Below are 14,726 nucleotides of genomic sequence, written 5' to 3'. Positions count from 1 at the left end.
GACTTGACACTGTAGGAATGAGGCTTCCTAGTGATGCAGAACTAAACTCCTGAATATGGAAAGAGCCCAGAACCTGTTGAGTACATCTACTATGCTTTACTCAAAATATCTTAATGAAAGTGGAGAAATGTGAAATTAAATAATTCAAATTTAAAGCTGTTAGAATTTTCAAGTATTCCAGCCTTGAGAGGAATGTGGCTATGTGGCCTGAGTCACTTGATGTGCAGCTGCAACTTCTGCCTTTTTCCCCTATAAATCATTAAGAAGACCAGATGGCACCAGAGGTAAGACCCCCCCCACCCCCAAGATCACTACCTCTCCTCATAGAATGAAGCAAATGTAGCATTTTGTAACCAATCAAATCCCTGCAATGTATGCACTTGGCTTGTATGGAAAATGTTGTGATTCTGCTAAAATTTCTGTCTCTGCCTATATAAGTGAAACATTAACTTTTCCTCTTTGAAACACTGACCCCATTTGTTTGGAGTAAGTGTTTCCTGGTGGCAAGCTTTGTGCTTGAATAAGCTCTATACTTAATCATATGTTCTGAATCTCATTACATAAAGTTGACAGGTTGTTTCTACAAGTGGAGGAACAACATGAGCACGCACTGTCATGATGATTGATTTCTAGTCCACAAGTATACAGTCTTCAAATTAGTATAATTTGGCCTGAAATCACATTGTCCATTAGCAAAATATTCCATTGTATTCATTTGAGGAGCTTTCTCTCCTCCATGGGTCAAAACAAGCATCCCAGGATTATGCTCATCCCCAAAAATAGGATAGAGGTGTGAGTTTGCTTAAATGGCTACTTGCTGCTCCCTGACACAGGTCCCTGTCCTCTTCCATGTGGACTGTGTGCCCTGGGTAGGCTCAGCGGTCCTCTCTACTGATCACAGGCTGACTGTGCCTCCATCTGCAGCAGCACGCCATAGAATTCTCTTCCACTGGTCTCATAGCTTCAGCCTTAACCTGGAAAGAACCTTTCCTTACTTCCCTCACTGTCTGGAAGATCCCACAATGCTGGCCTTTTCTGAAGAAAGATGCTCATCTTTTTTTTTTTAATTCCTTCATAGTTCTCCTTTTTATAAAAGGGAAGGCAAAGAGGCGTTAAACAGCGTGACTCACTGGGAAAACTAGCACTTCAGCCAGACAGAAGGGTTCACTGGAGGATGGGAAGTTCAGAAGAATATGGCTGGGGGGATGTACACCTCATTAGAAGGGTTTGTAGGGTATTAGAATAATTTTGTATTTATCTAGGCATCGAGGAGACCAGGGTCATTGAAGGCTTTACACAGAACAGTAGCAAAATTACATTTTCCTTTGAAAAGGAAACTCTGATGCTGGTAGGGAGAGTGGTTGGAGGGGAGCAAGGTTGGAAACAGTGATACCAGTTAGGAGACCATGTCAGTAGTTCAAGAAACAGATGTTGTGAGCCTAGTGCCTTAATCCTCTCCTGAATCTGAGAGTCTCCTTTCCCCTGGCCTATGACTAGGACCATAGGCCAATCTCCTACTATAAAAGACAAAAAGCCCTGGTACAAACATTTCTAGGCTTGCTTGCAGCTTGAGTTAAGACTTAATAAGATGATATTACAATTCATTCTGGCAGTGTTGGCAGAGGCAACAGCAGCAATGATGCTCTACAGGCCTGACTCAGGGCCAGCAGTGATGGCAGCCCAAGGTAAGTATATCCAGGGGCTGCTGGTGGCAGCAGCAGTGTCTTTGATGCAGTGGTTCAACATGTTGTATTTGACTCTGATTCTGGTTACCTGAACTTCCTTTGCTCTTGCCCATTTTCTGAGCCCGAGTCTTCAGATCTCTAATTTATTTTCATCGTACCTTTAAAATAATCCTCTGAGGAAGTAAGACAGGTGTTATTATTTTCTTTAAGATGAGGGAAATGAAACTACAAGGTTAGGTTACTTGCTTAAGAGCAAAAGCTAGTAAGTGGAACACACAGGTTTGGATCCAACCAAAACTTTGTGATGGACTCAGTACTCTTTACACTCCCTACTTGCTTACCAAACTTGGTAGCTCCTAATTCCTGGCATATATAGCAAAATGAAGGGAAGGGCTAGAAGCTATTGCTTACACTTGGCACAGGCTCTAAAGTTATGTAGAAGTCTTATTAAAATTAAGTTATTTAAAACAATATATAATGGAGTAAAATGCAAGATCTAGGTATAATTAGTAATTTAAATAAATTTTACCTTTGTAGGAGGTGAGCATCTAGATTCCCCAGGAATACAAAATCATTAATCTTTGTAATGTGTACCTTGGTAAAAACATATGAGAAGTCCTGAAATGAAACATTAGCCAATCCTTAGGCTAGTGTTGCAATTAGCTAAATATCTCCATTTAATTTAGTAAACCCCATATTTAACCCCACATATCTGATTTATGAGTTTGTATGTAATAGCCTCATCCATTTATGTTCTTGAAGCCTGGAAGTCCAGACCATCTTAACAATTGTGCAACAAAATTTGACTAAAGATTGGTAGGGCTATGAATACTAACTAATGCTACTACAAATATATAAAATACTCTGTTAAATACCTTACTGGAAAAGGGATTAAATCTAAGATGTCTTTTCCATATCTGCATGTTATGCTGAAATGACTATTTTGTCATCTGGAGAGAATTATATGCAATGATTTCACAGTGAGGAAACAGACTCATAATTCAATGAAAGGGTAAGGTAGATGTGAATCATAATCACTTAAATTATAGTTATTAAAATTCTATAAATTTAAAACACTTTAGTTTTATAAAGCTTGGGCAATGAGTCCATTCCAAGCAGCATTGACCAAATAGTATTATTTTCAGGATGTTCTAAGTATACCAGGTTACATCTGACCATAAAATGTTTCTCTATTACATGTGCCCATTTATTTGTTCTACTGTTCATTCAGGAACTATGCTGACTCTCGAGGCAAAGATAAATACCACAGGCTGGGCATGGTGGCTCACACCTGTAATCCTAGCACTTTGGGAGGTTGAAGTAAGAGGATTACTTGAGGCCAGAAGTTTGAGGACAGCCTAGGCAATATAGTGAGACCCCTGTCAATACAAAACATTGTTTTAAAATTAATCAGGTGTGGTGGTGTGTGCCTGTAGTCTCAGCTACTCAGGAGGGACGCTGAGGAGGGAGGATCCCTTGAGCGCAGGAGGTCGAGGCTACAGTGAGCCATGCACTCCAGCCTAGGTGACAGAGTGAGACTTTGTCTCTAAAAAAGTTAATAATAATAATACTAAATACCACAGTGATGTGTAAATAAGGAATTATGTTGTGATATGTAACAATAGAAGTATGTACAAGGCACAAGGAAGGATCAAAAAATAAACTCGGCCTATAGTCTTCACTGAGGTGTCGATTCTTTCTTAAACTGCATCTTGAAGGATAAACATAAGGATAACAGTGGACATGTAGGAAGGGTGAGCAGAGGATAATAGTTTAGACAGAGGGAGCTGCACGTGTAAAGACATGGAGGCATGAAATAGCTTAAGTTAACAGAATTGCAAGTATTTTTGTGTTTATAGGACCTAACGTTGAAAAGTTATGGTGGGAGATGAGGCTAGGCAAACAGGGGACAAATAATGAAGGATCTTCAATAATCGTATAAGTCCCATTGGTATATAATCCTATAAGTCCTTTGGGTATATACCCAAAGGAAAATAAATCATTCTACCAAAAAAAAAAAGACACCTGCACTTGTTATGTGCACTGCAGTGCTAGTCACAGTAGCAAATACATAAAACCAACCCAAGTGCCCACGAACAATGAATCGGATACAGAAAATGTGGTATATCTACACCATGGAGTATTATACCATAGAAAAGAACACAGTCGTGTTCTTTGCAGCAACATGGGTGCAAAAATTCTAAGCAAATTAACTCAGGAACAGAAAACCAAATACTGTATATTCTCACTTACAAATGAGAGCTAAACATTGGGTACACAAGGACACAAAGAAGGGAAAATAAACACTGGCAATTCCAAAAGTGGGGAGGAATAGGGAGAGACAAGGGTTGAAAAACTATCTATCCAGTACTACATTCACTACTTGGGCACTAGGATCATTAGATGCCCAAATCTCAGCATCACGCAATATACCCATATAAGAAATCTGCACACGTACCCCCAAGTCTAAAATAAAAAAGAAAGAAAGAGGCCAGGCATGGTGGCTCACGCTTGTAATCCCAGCATGTTGGGAGGCCGAGGCGGGTGGATCACAAGGTCAGGAATTCAAGACCAGCCTGGCCCATATGGTGAAACCCTGTCTCTACTAAAAATACAAAAACTAGCCAGGCATAGTGGTGGGCGCCTGTAGTCCCAGCCACTCAGTAGGGTAAGGTAGGAGAATCACTTGAACCCGGGAGGTAGAGGTTGCAGTGAGCCGAGATCACGCCACTGCACTCCAGGCTGGGTGACAGAGCGAGACTCCATCTCAAAAAAGAAAGAAAGAAAGAAAGAAAATAATCATACTATATGGGCATGATTTAATGGACATGAAAAAGATAGCAAAGAATTTTAGATGAAAGCGTATAGCAAGAGAATATTTCCCTGTTGGAAAAATGACTCTGAAGGTAGTGTGGAGAAAAATTTGGAAGAGAAAAGATACAGAGTATAGGTGAGAATTAACAAAGACATGTAAATAGAAATGAAAAGATGAGAAAATAGGTGAGAAATATCTAGGTAATGGAACCACAGAAATTAAAATAAATTGGATGTGAAGGGTAATGTGAGGACGTAGACAACTGGGTGATCATCAAGCCAAACACCAAAAGAGGAGATACAGAAAGAATGCATTTAGTGGAAATATTAAATATAAGCTCAGTTTCAACAAGATGTCATTTGAATTGTCAGTGAATTAGGTGGGTAGAGCTATAGTACAGGCAATGGTGTACGTAGAAGAGGCCAGGGCTGGCTATACTAATTGCAGTCATTGATTACACAGTGGTAATGACAACTATGAGAGTGAATGAGATTGCCCAATAGGAAAAGGAAATGCTGAAGAAGTATTGCATGTACGTATAGAGTTTCATTGGTAGCTGTCACAACTTTGTCGAAATAATTATTGGCATGTTTTCTCATTCATGCCTAGGAAGGTGCATCATGATGTGGTAGAAGGAATGATGGACTGGAAAGCAGGAGACGGCCTGCAATCCTGGTCTCTTGGAAGTCCTTGCATGTTGTTGGGCAAGTCATTTAACCATTCTCTTCCTCGGTTACTTTACCTGTGAAATGAGATTGGATTAAATGAGTTCTAACACTCTGTGATTCTTCAACCAACTCTCCAAATCTCATGATTTTCATCTCTCCCTAATGGGCTCTGATGAAGCTGCCAATGAAACCCGAAATAACTGGGATATCGGCATTGAGAGAGAAGTGTGGCCTAGGAAGAGTCACACACCTTATAATTTTCCCCTAAATAATGGAAACCTGACTTTGAAAATAATGTTGCTGTAATTGGGGAGCAGTTATTATAGCCTATTATGAAAATGTAGGGCTTTTTATTGAAAGGGAATGATAGTTGGTCACCAATATTTGGGTTTTGATTGAATGGCCTTTTGTCTCCAAATTTTTGGAAACTAAGATTGACCCATTTAAAAGCCACCTACTTACAGCTTCAGTGCAGTAGAAATTATGTAATAGATCTGATCATATTTGTCCCTTCTGGCCAATTATGACTGCCTACAAGCAATACAGGAATGGAAAACATTTTTGGTAATTATATTGCATTAAAATTGTGTGTCATTATGAGAGTAGGCAGTTCAGATAATGGTGCAGGAAGATGTTACAGATAGATGCTGAGCTGGCCCCAAACTCAATACATGAAAAGGTTTTCCTTTGGGTTCCTGAAAATGTGAAGTACAGTGGGCTGTGAGCACCAAGGAATCAAAGACTAGTTTCAACTGACAAAGCAAACATCTGTGAAAGATACACACTAGCTGTGTTGTAGCAAATTAATAGAATAGTTTTTGTGAAATTATGTCATAGTTTTGATTGAGCTCCCGTCCAGCAGTGCCCTTACACTAAGCCTCTGACTTAGAATTATTCTTTGACTGTCAGGAAGAATATCTTATTGTAAGAAGTCCTGAGCACACTGTGGCTTACAGCAATTAGGGCACCAAAAACTTCAGAACATAGAGCTTTGCAGTGCGAAGATAAACCTGGACCAAAAGGAGTATGATTTGTTAAACCTAATCAGAGTTTGCAAAAATATTTAAAAATCAAGAGAAAAATAAAAGGACAGACAGTTAATAAGCAGCTATTAAGACATATGAAATGACAACAATTAAAAGATAGAATAGAAAGACTACCAAAGCCATAAAAACAGCATAATATCTGGGAATAAACATAACAAGAAATGTACAAGACCTACAGGAAAAAAACTTTAAAATGTTACTACAAGATGTGAAAGAAGATTTTGGACAAATGAAAGGTTCTATCTTGGAAAGAGATCCAATACATTATTAAGTGAAATAAGGGACAGAACACTATGTAAAGTATCCTACTTTTCATATAAAAACAAGGAGAAAGTAAGAATCTACATTTTTATTTACTCGTGTATAAAGAAACTCTGGGAAAATATATAAGAAATTACCTGTGGGGGGTGTGGGGAATTAGTAAATAAGAGACCAAAATGGGAGATTGAATTTGCACACTGATTGTCCAGAGCACTTCCTTGTTTGATTTTACAGCTACAGCAATCCATGATATGGTTGTGCTATAATTTGTTTAATTCAGACTTCTGTTGATAATATTTAGGTTGTTTCCAGTCATTTGCTAGTATAACCAATCCTGCAGTTAATCATGTAAAGGTTACCTCTTCAGAAAATTGAATTTTAAACATAAGTAAAACTTTCAGTAACAACAACAACAATAACAACAAATCCAGAGATAAAAAGCAAATACTTTCAAATGAAAACTCTCACTTAAGTATAGACAGTAGGGGTGAAAATATGAATGATATTGCCTGGATGCTGTGGCTCACACCTGTAATCCCAACACTTTGGGAAGCCGAGGCCAGAGAATCACTTGAACCCAGGAGTTTGAGACCAGCCTGGGCAACATAGTGAGACTCCATCTGTTAAAATATATATATATATATATATATATAAGTTAATTAATTAATTAAAATATAAACAATATAAACAGTGGAAGTCTTAGACATGGCCAAGTCCAAGGCCAGGCATGGTGGCTCAAACCTGTAATCCCAGCACTTTGGGAGGCCGAGGTGGGCGGATCATTTGACGTAAGGAGTTCAAGACCACCCTGGCCAATATGGCGAAACCCAATCTCTACTAAAAACACAAAAATTAGCCAGGTGTGGTGGTTTGCGCCTATAGTCCCAGGTACTTGGGAGGCTGAGGCAGGAGAATTGCTTTAACCTAGGAGGCAGAGGTTGTAGTGAGCTGAGATCACACCATCTCACTTCAACCTGGGCAACAGAGCAAGACTGTATCAAAAATTTAAAAAAAAAAAAATGTGATCAAGTCCAGGATGAATAGTTGACATTCTCACTCTCTTTCCCATCCCCACACCATAATCCAAATGCATGCTTCTGGGGCTCCAGCTGTCTTACTTAAGTATGAAGAAGCATTCAGACCAGATGCAGTAGCTCATGTCTATAATCCCAGCACTTTCGGGGCCCAAGACGAAAGGATCTGAGGTTGGAGAGTCACTTGAGGCCAGGAATTGGAGACTAGCCTGAGCAACATAGCAAGACCTTGTCTCCAAAACCCTTTCTTTTTTTTTTTTCAATTAGCTGGATGTGGTAGCATGTGCCTATAGTCTTAGTTACTCGGGAACCTAATGGGAAAGAATCGCTTGAGCCCAGGAGTTTGAGGCTACCGTGAGCTAAGATTGTGCCACTGCACTCCAGCCTGGGTGATAGAGCAAGACCTTTTTTCTTAAGAAAAAGAAGCAGCAGCAGCATCTGTATATCACCCATGCTCCATGCATTGGAAAGCCTTCTGTGTAGATGTAGAATCATGCCAAATGATTTTATCCACGTATAGGGATCAAAAGTTGTCCTAGTTAATTGATTATCATTAGGAAACACACAGTGCTTCCTGCCACAGATGTTACTTTTCTAGACTGGTAGGCGTGGCAAGGTAATTCATTAAAACATGAATTTGTGTTGGTTCTCTCTATAGTTTTAACCTACTCAATTTTGGGGAGATAAGTCAGTTTTTGTCTCCTTGTCTCAGAGGTAATTTGTAGCTGAGCAGAAAGTAGGAGCTTCCTGAAGAAAGGCACTCCATTTGATTTGTAAAAACCTTACCTCATAGAAGAGATGGCAATAAATGATCTGAATGAAGGAGAGTGCCTTTGAAAGTGGCAAGATGGGAAAAGGGTTAATTTCTCCAGTCTGGGCAGTCTATAGAGTTTTAGAGAAGCAGGGACCCACTTCTGGTCTCTAGGCAAGGTCTCTGAGAGAATGGCTGCATGACTTTGGAGCCCTAAGTGCCAGGATCCCAACCCTGGTCACTTTCATTTCCAGTGAGAGGCCCAAGGTCAGTTTGCAACTGGATCTCTAGGAACCATTCAACAATAAGTATATCTGCAACAACCTCCATGGACTGGAGAATAGAGTTGTTTACTCTTTAAATCAGCTAGAAATGTTTTTAACTGCAAATAATAAAAAAAAATTGTAAAACCAACATACAGTGGCTTAAACAAAGAGGATGTTTCTTTTTCTCTCACAACAGAATTCTGGAGGAAAGTGACTCTGGGAACGGGTCAGTGGCTCGGTGATGTTGGGACCACCAAGTCTGCAATTCTCCCGACCTGTTCTTCACGATTGTAAGATGACTGCTGCAATTTCAGACTTCGTGTCCATGTTAACGTCAGGAGGAAGAGAGGAAGAGGGAGCACTGGAATACTGCATTCATTTTGTCAGGAAAAGCAAAGCCTTTCCAGACAGCCCCGAAACCTGCTTACCTCTCATTGGCTGGCACCATCACTTGACCACTTGTCCACTCGTAGCTGCAAGGAAAGTGGCAAAGTAGAAGGTATTTGAGAACGTCTGCTGGGTTAGCCAAAACAATAGTGACTTCTACACCCAGTTTTCTGGGCACTGCTTAAGTATCCTTGATTCCTATGTGATCAGAGGGAGAACAAACCTCAATAAGGAAACAGATTCAATTTCCATCACGCAGTGAGACACCATGGGAGTAGAATAAATATTTAAAGAAAACAAATTGAAAAGAAAATGCATTTTGAAACAACAAAATCAGAAAAGATGAAAGGTGATATTTCCAGCATATCAGTTTGTGATGGTAAATTGATTACCTTATACACAGGCCTCAGTGACTTTCTTCTCCTTACCTAATGAGTCATCTTTAAGTAAAGTAAAGAAGCAAGAGCAGCAACAGATGCTTCCTAACAAGAAGTTACCAAATCTGTTCACCACAAACCTGAGAATTCAGCTATGGACATTTGGACACCGGCAATGAACATGAAACTCAGCTTATGAGGCACATTTGGCTAAAGGTCAAGGTGACTTAAAGTTCATCATAGGACCTTTACAATTTGCAAAGCAGGTGGCTGGATAGGGACTCCTTCCAAGTCTCATTTGATTGGATAATGTCTATGTTTTAAGTATCAGAAGTGAGTCTTTCTCTGTTAAATGAAGTCAGTTCCACTAAAACCCTAATCTTGTTTGGCAGGCACTCCATATTTCTTAATTTTTATTCCATGCTGTATATTCTTTTAGACTTGATTTTCACTTTTGTTTTTCTTTTTTCCTGTAAGTTTATCTTTGTTGTGAAACAAAGTGCCCTGGTTAGAAGGACGGGTTTGTGGGCTGCTGGTGGTGGGACAACAGCAGTCCTTCCAAGTCTTCCTCCCATCGCTCTGTTAGCTCTCTCTTTGTCTTTAATTAGCATTACACCAGTTGATTCTGTTGTCTCTTAACCCTGGTTCTGTACCCTCTTCCTCTTTTCTTTTCCTTACTCCGCTCCTGTTTTCTCTTGTACTGCTTTTCCAAGAAATGTCTTGTCTCCTCATCAGTTGACTGTCTTCTCTTTTCAGAGGGACCATGAAGGTGCCAGCCTACGGAACCCATAGAACGTGGGAACAGACAAACAAGCTGCTGCCTATTACAGAGCTAGATAATTAAGTTCAGACCATTACATGCAATTCATCAGCTTATCTTTTTCAGACTTTATATAAGAAGTCATTTCCCAATGGTCACCACTTGCCAGCTGCAACTTTGATGCATATTACGAAGTTAGATTAGATTGATGGGGACCCTTTGAACTCTTCCCAGGGAATTATCTTTATAATGCTACAGTTTTCTCTATAGCATGATCATATTGTTAATATTGGTTATAAGGTCATATGGTTAGTATTGGGGGCTCACAGCTGTAATACCAGCACTTTGGGAGGCCGAGGTGGGAGGATCACTTGAGCCCAGGTGCTCAAAACCAGTCCTGGAAGCATAGTCCTGGAACCTTATCGCTACAAAAAAAATTAAATAAATAAATAAAAAGATTAGCTGGGCATGGTGGCACATGTCTGTAGTTCTCACTACTTGGGAAACTAAGGTGGGAGGATTGCTTGAGCTTGGGAGGTTGAGACTGCCACGGCACACCAGCCTAGTGACAGAGTGAGACCCTGTCTCAAAAAAAAAAAAAGGAAAAAAAAAGTACCTGTAAGGTCTTTGGGATTTCTAAGATGAAAGGTGTCACATAGTTGAATGAATTCACTTAGAGAGACAGAAGGCAACTACAGGGAATATTACGTACATCATGGAGCTGAAAGCACTAAGGCCTGTGGAGTTATTCTCAGTGACACGTAGTTGAAGACAGTGGTCCACATGTTTTGAACATGGTTTCTCCCAGGTGAAAAGGATGAGTAATTTGTTCTCCTTCATGTGTGTGTATGTAGGTCTTACACACAGCAGATTTGCCACAAAACAAATGAAGATTACACTTTGGGTCCGTCTCTCACATGAGCCCCTTCCAAAGTTCTGTCTGCTGATTTTACATTTTGTAATTTCTTATTATTTTTCCTTAAAGAATGCTCCTCCAATTGCATAAGCTTCAAGCCTCACAAAATTTGGATCCATACCTGAGTCAACATACAATACAATTTTCTATTTCTAACTTTTAGTTGTACCTAGTGTTTTATTGGAAATGATCAAGTACATGAGTGGTGTCTTTTTCAAAAATTTACTTTATTTGCTTCTCTAGCTTCATCGTTAGTTATGCAGTTAAATCTAACCATTTGGAGGTATTTTCATATAACCTCCATTGAGGACAATTTGGCTATAGCTTTTAAAATTATATATATATTTGTACAGTTGTAAGCTGCCATATCTATAAAACTATTTGATAGACAAAAGTTGAAAACACTCCAAGAGCTCATCAATAAAAGATTAAATTAATTATGATACATCCATATGAACACTGAGCAGCTGTAAAAAAAAAATGAGAAAGTAATTTATGTGCTGATATGGGAAGACTTCCAAGACATGTTGTTAAGTATAGAATGGTGTATACAGTATGCTATATAGTATGGTAAAATGTTTAGGGATTTGCATTTATATTTATAATTGTTTGTATTTACATAAAGTAATTCTGAAAGGATACAAAAAAACTAACAAAAGAGATTACCTATGGTAGTGTGGGGCTTGGGGATTGGATGGGTGAGAGACAGTAGTGGAAATGCGATATTGTACAGTCTTAGGCATTATACATATATAAAAACATGGGAGTGTATTACCTACTCAAAAAGTGAAATTAACAAAGATGCAAGAAACTACTTGGAGATTCCTTCCCATTTCAATGTATCTATATTCTTTCAGCCCTCAAAGTCATTATAAATGTCATTATAATAACTTCATCAAGCTTCCCCTCTAATGAGAATCTTACCATTCTCCTAACTCCAGTAGCACTGTAATCCACCTCTGTTAGGACACATAACTCTTCATCATGTGTGATTATTATTTGCAGATATCATCTTCAAGGCTGTTCTCTATTTACCACCTGCCATTTTTGTTCTCACCTCTACATGACCTTCACATTTTATTTCTCTCAGTTTTTTTGGACAAGCTCCATTCCCTTCCACAGCGAAGGCTTCCCTGACCCCTTTCACTTGGTTAGATTACCTTGCTATTCTTTTCTATCTTTCTACATTCCTTTTCAAAATACTTATCTCACTTGTTATTACCTATAATGTCCATCTTCTTTACTCATGAGTCTAGACAAAAAGCTCCACGCCAGCCTCGGCTGTGTTTGTATTGTTTACGTCTGTGTTCCTAGTGCTTAGTAAAACACCTAGCAAGGGTTAATAAGTACTTGTTGACTGGAAGGGAATGACTTCCTTCCCTTACTAGGGAGTGATTTCCTTACAGGCAAGATATGTCAACCTTCTATAGCCCACATAAAATAAAGGACAATATCGCCTATTGGATAAAAGACAAAAGTTTACATATGAGTTTTGCCATTTACCATACCAGTTCTGGGATCTTAACTTTTTAGCCTCTCTGGGCTTCAGGGTTCTCATCTACATTAAGTTTTTAATTCATTCTGTCATTCAATAAATATGTATGGAATGCTTAGCATGTGCCACTAGTCTAGCAACTGTGGATACAGAAGTATGCAAGGCAGAATAGTACTTGCTATCTGAAGCACACAGTCTAATTGGGGTGTGGAAAGAGTTGGTGGGGAGGGTCACAGTAAACACATAAGCCAAACAAACAAAAATTACAGGTAGTGATAAAGGTCATGGCAGAGCAACTGAAGGTGATTAATTCAGAAAGGCCAGGAAGGGACTCTCTGAAGTGATCATATCTGAACTGAGTTTTTGAGTAAACTAAATGAGATAGTGTCTGTGAATGTCTTACAATCACGTCTGGCATGCAATAAATGTCATAAATGATAAGTATTCTATTTATAAAAACTTGTCAAAAAATGAACCAAAAATACAAGCAGGTTGTCTTTCACATATAAAATGCTATAGTTGCAACATTTATATGTATTTGTATAGTGAGAAAGCATATTACATGTATAATACATTTTATTTGAGTAAGTTATTTTTTAACTGAAGGAATCTCCTATTTTGGTTCTGAAATAGTTAATGTTCCTTTTAAGTAGTCTCATTTATACCTTGAGAGTGATTTAATTACCCACAGCATCTGTTTAACATTGTACTCAGAAATCGCAGAAACGTATGCAACATTGGTTGTTCATAAGTAGATTCAATGTTCTCTAAGGTCTCAAGAACCTCTGAGTTCTTTTTTTTTTTTTTTTTTTTTTTTTTTTGAGACGGAGTCTTGCTCTGTCACCCAGGCTGGAGTGCAGTGGCCAGATCTCAGCTCACTGCAAGCTCCGCCTCCCGGGTTTACGCCATTCTCCTGCCTCAGCCTCCCGAGTAGCTGGGACTACAGGCGCCCGCCACCTCGCCCGGCTAGTTTTTTGTGTTTTTTAGTAGAGACGGGGTTTCACGGTGTTAGCCAGGATGGTCTTGATCTCCTGACCTCGTGATCCGCCCGTCTCGGCCTCCCAAAGTGCTGGGATTACAGGCTTGAGCCACCGCGCCCGGCCGAACCTCTGAGTTCTTACATGTTTGTTACATCTGAGCTAATGAAGAAATAGCCAGGGGTAAGGAACTGAGAAAGAGACTATGGATGTCTCAACACAAAAACATTCCAGGATTGTAAAAAATATCTGACAAGTCACATCTTCCCGGTGTGGTAGTAAAATAACTGGAGTGTATTGGATGGTATAAGCAACTGAAGAGGGTTAAGAATGGCCTCTGTGGCTGGGCACAGTGGTTCACGCCTGTAATCTCAACACATTGGGAGGCTTAGGTGGGAGAATCACTTGAACCCAGGAGTCTGAGACCATCTTGGGCAACATAGAAAGACCCCTATCTCTACAAAAAAATTAGCAGAGCCTGGTGGTGCACGTCTGTGGTCCCAGCTACTAAGGAGGCTGAGGTGGGAGGATTGCTTGAGCCCAGGAGGTTGAGGCTGCAGTGAGCCAAGATCACACCACTGCACTCAAGCCTGGGTGATGGAGCAATATCCACTCAAAAAAAGAAAGAAGAAAGGAAGAAAGGAAGAAAGGAAGAAAGGAAGGAAGGAAGGAAGGAAGGAAGGAAGGAAGGAAGGAAGGAAGGAAAAAAAAGTCTCTGTGCCAGGCATTTCTCATTTAATCCCTAAAAAACAAAAAACATAGGCAGTAGGTGGCTGCCTCAAGTTGGATTCTTCAGAAGCTGAACCTTAGACACAGGAAAGACAAGTGTAAGTTGGGGAAAAGTCCCTTTTCCAGGTAAAGTCTCTGCCTGGGCTGGTGGATTCTAAGGTAATGTGTAAATTACAAGTAGAAGTTTGTCCTTGTTTGAGGTTAGGGAATTAGGCTTTCAAACTTCTGCACCAGTCACTCACTGGCTATGACCCCAAGCAGCTCCAGCAGCCCAAGGGCAGTTCCCCAAAGATGACCACAGATATGGGCTGGGCGAGCAAATGACAGAGGAGCTTCCTGCACAGAAACGATAAAGGAGGCCCAGGGAATCAGGGCAGAGCGCTACCCGTGCTCTACAGCATTCATATCCCCAATTTACATAGGAGAAAATCTGACATTCAGAGAGGTCAAGTACTTCATTAAAGGTAACTATTTAAGGGACAGAGCTTTGATACAAACCCAGACAGGTTGACTCCACAGTTCATGCTCACTCTTCTCTACCAAATGTACCTCCCTTTCC

The 14,726-nt window shown here is 39.8% G+C and overlaps 1 long non-coding RNA gene across 1 annotated transcript in view; it reads left to right on the top strand.

Annotated features, from left to right (window-relative positions):
- Window positions 1-12,443, top strand: part of LOC108532467 (uncharacterized) — a 34,840-nt gene extending 22,397 nt beyond the window's left edge. The window contains exons 2-3 of the long non-coding RNA XR_001886459.1: window positions 1,614-1,685; window positions 8,723-12,443. This is a non-coding gene — a long non-coding RNA (uncharacterized LOC108532467). The remainder of the gene's footprint in view (window positions 1-1,613; window positions 1,686-8,722) is intronic.
- Window positions 12,444-14,726: the final 2,283 nt, after the last annotated feature.

The sequence above is a fragment of the Rhinopithecus bieti genome, unplaced genomic scaffold (assembly GCF_001698545.2).
Source record: "Rhinopithecus bieti isolate Rb0 unplaced genomic scaffold, ASM169854v2 scaffold_8675, whole genome shotgun sequence".
NCBI classification, from domain to species: Eukaryota; Metazoa; Chordata; class Mammalia; order Primates; family Cercopithecidae; genus Rhinopithecus; species Rhinopithecus bieti.
The sequence above is the reverse complement of the archived record's forward strand: the minus strand, read 5'-3'. Positions and strand labels throughout refer to the sequence as shown.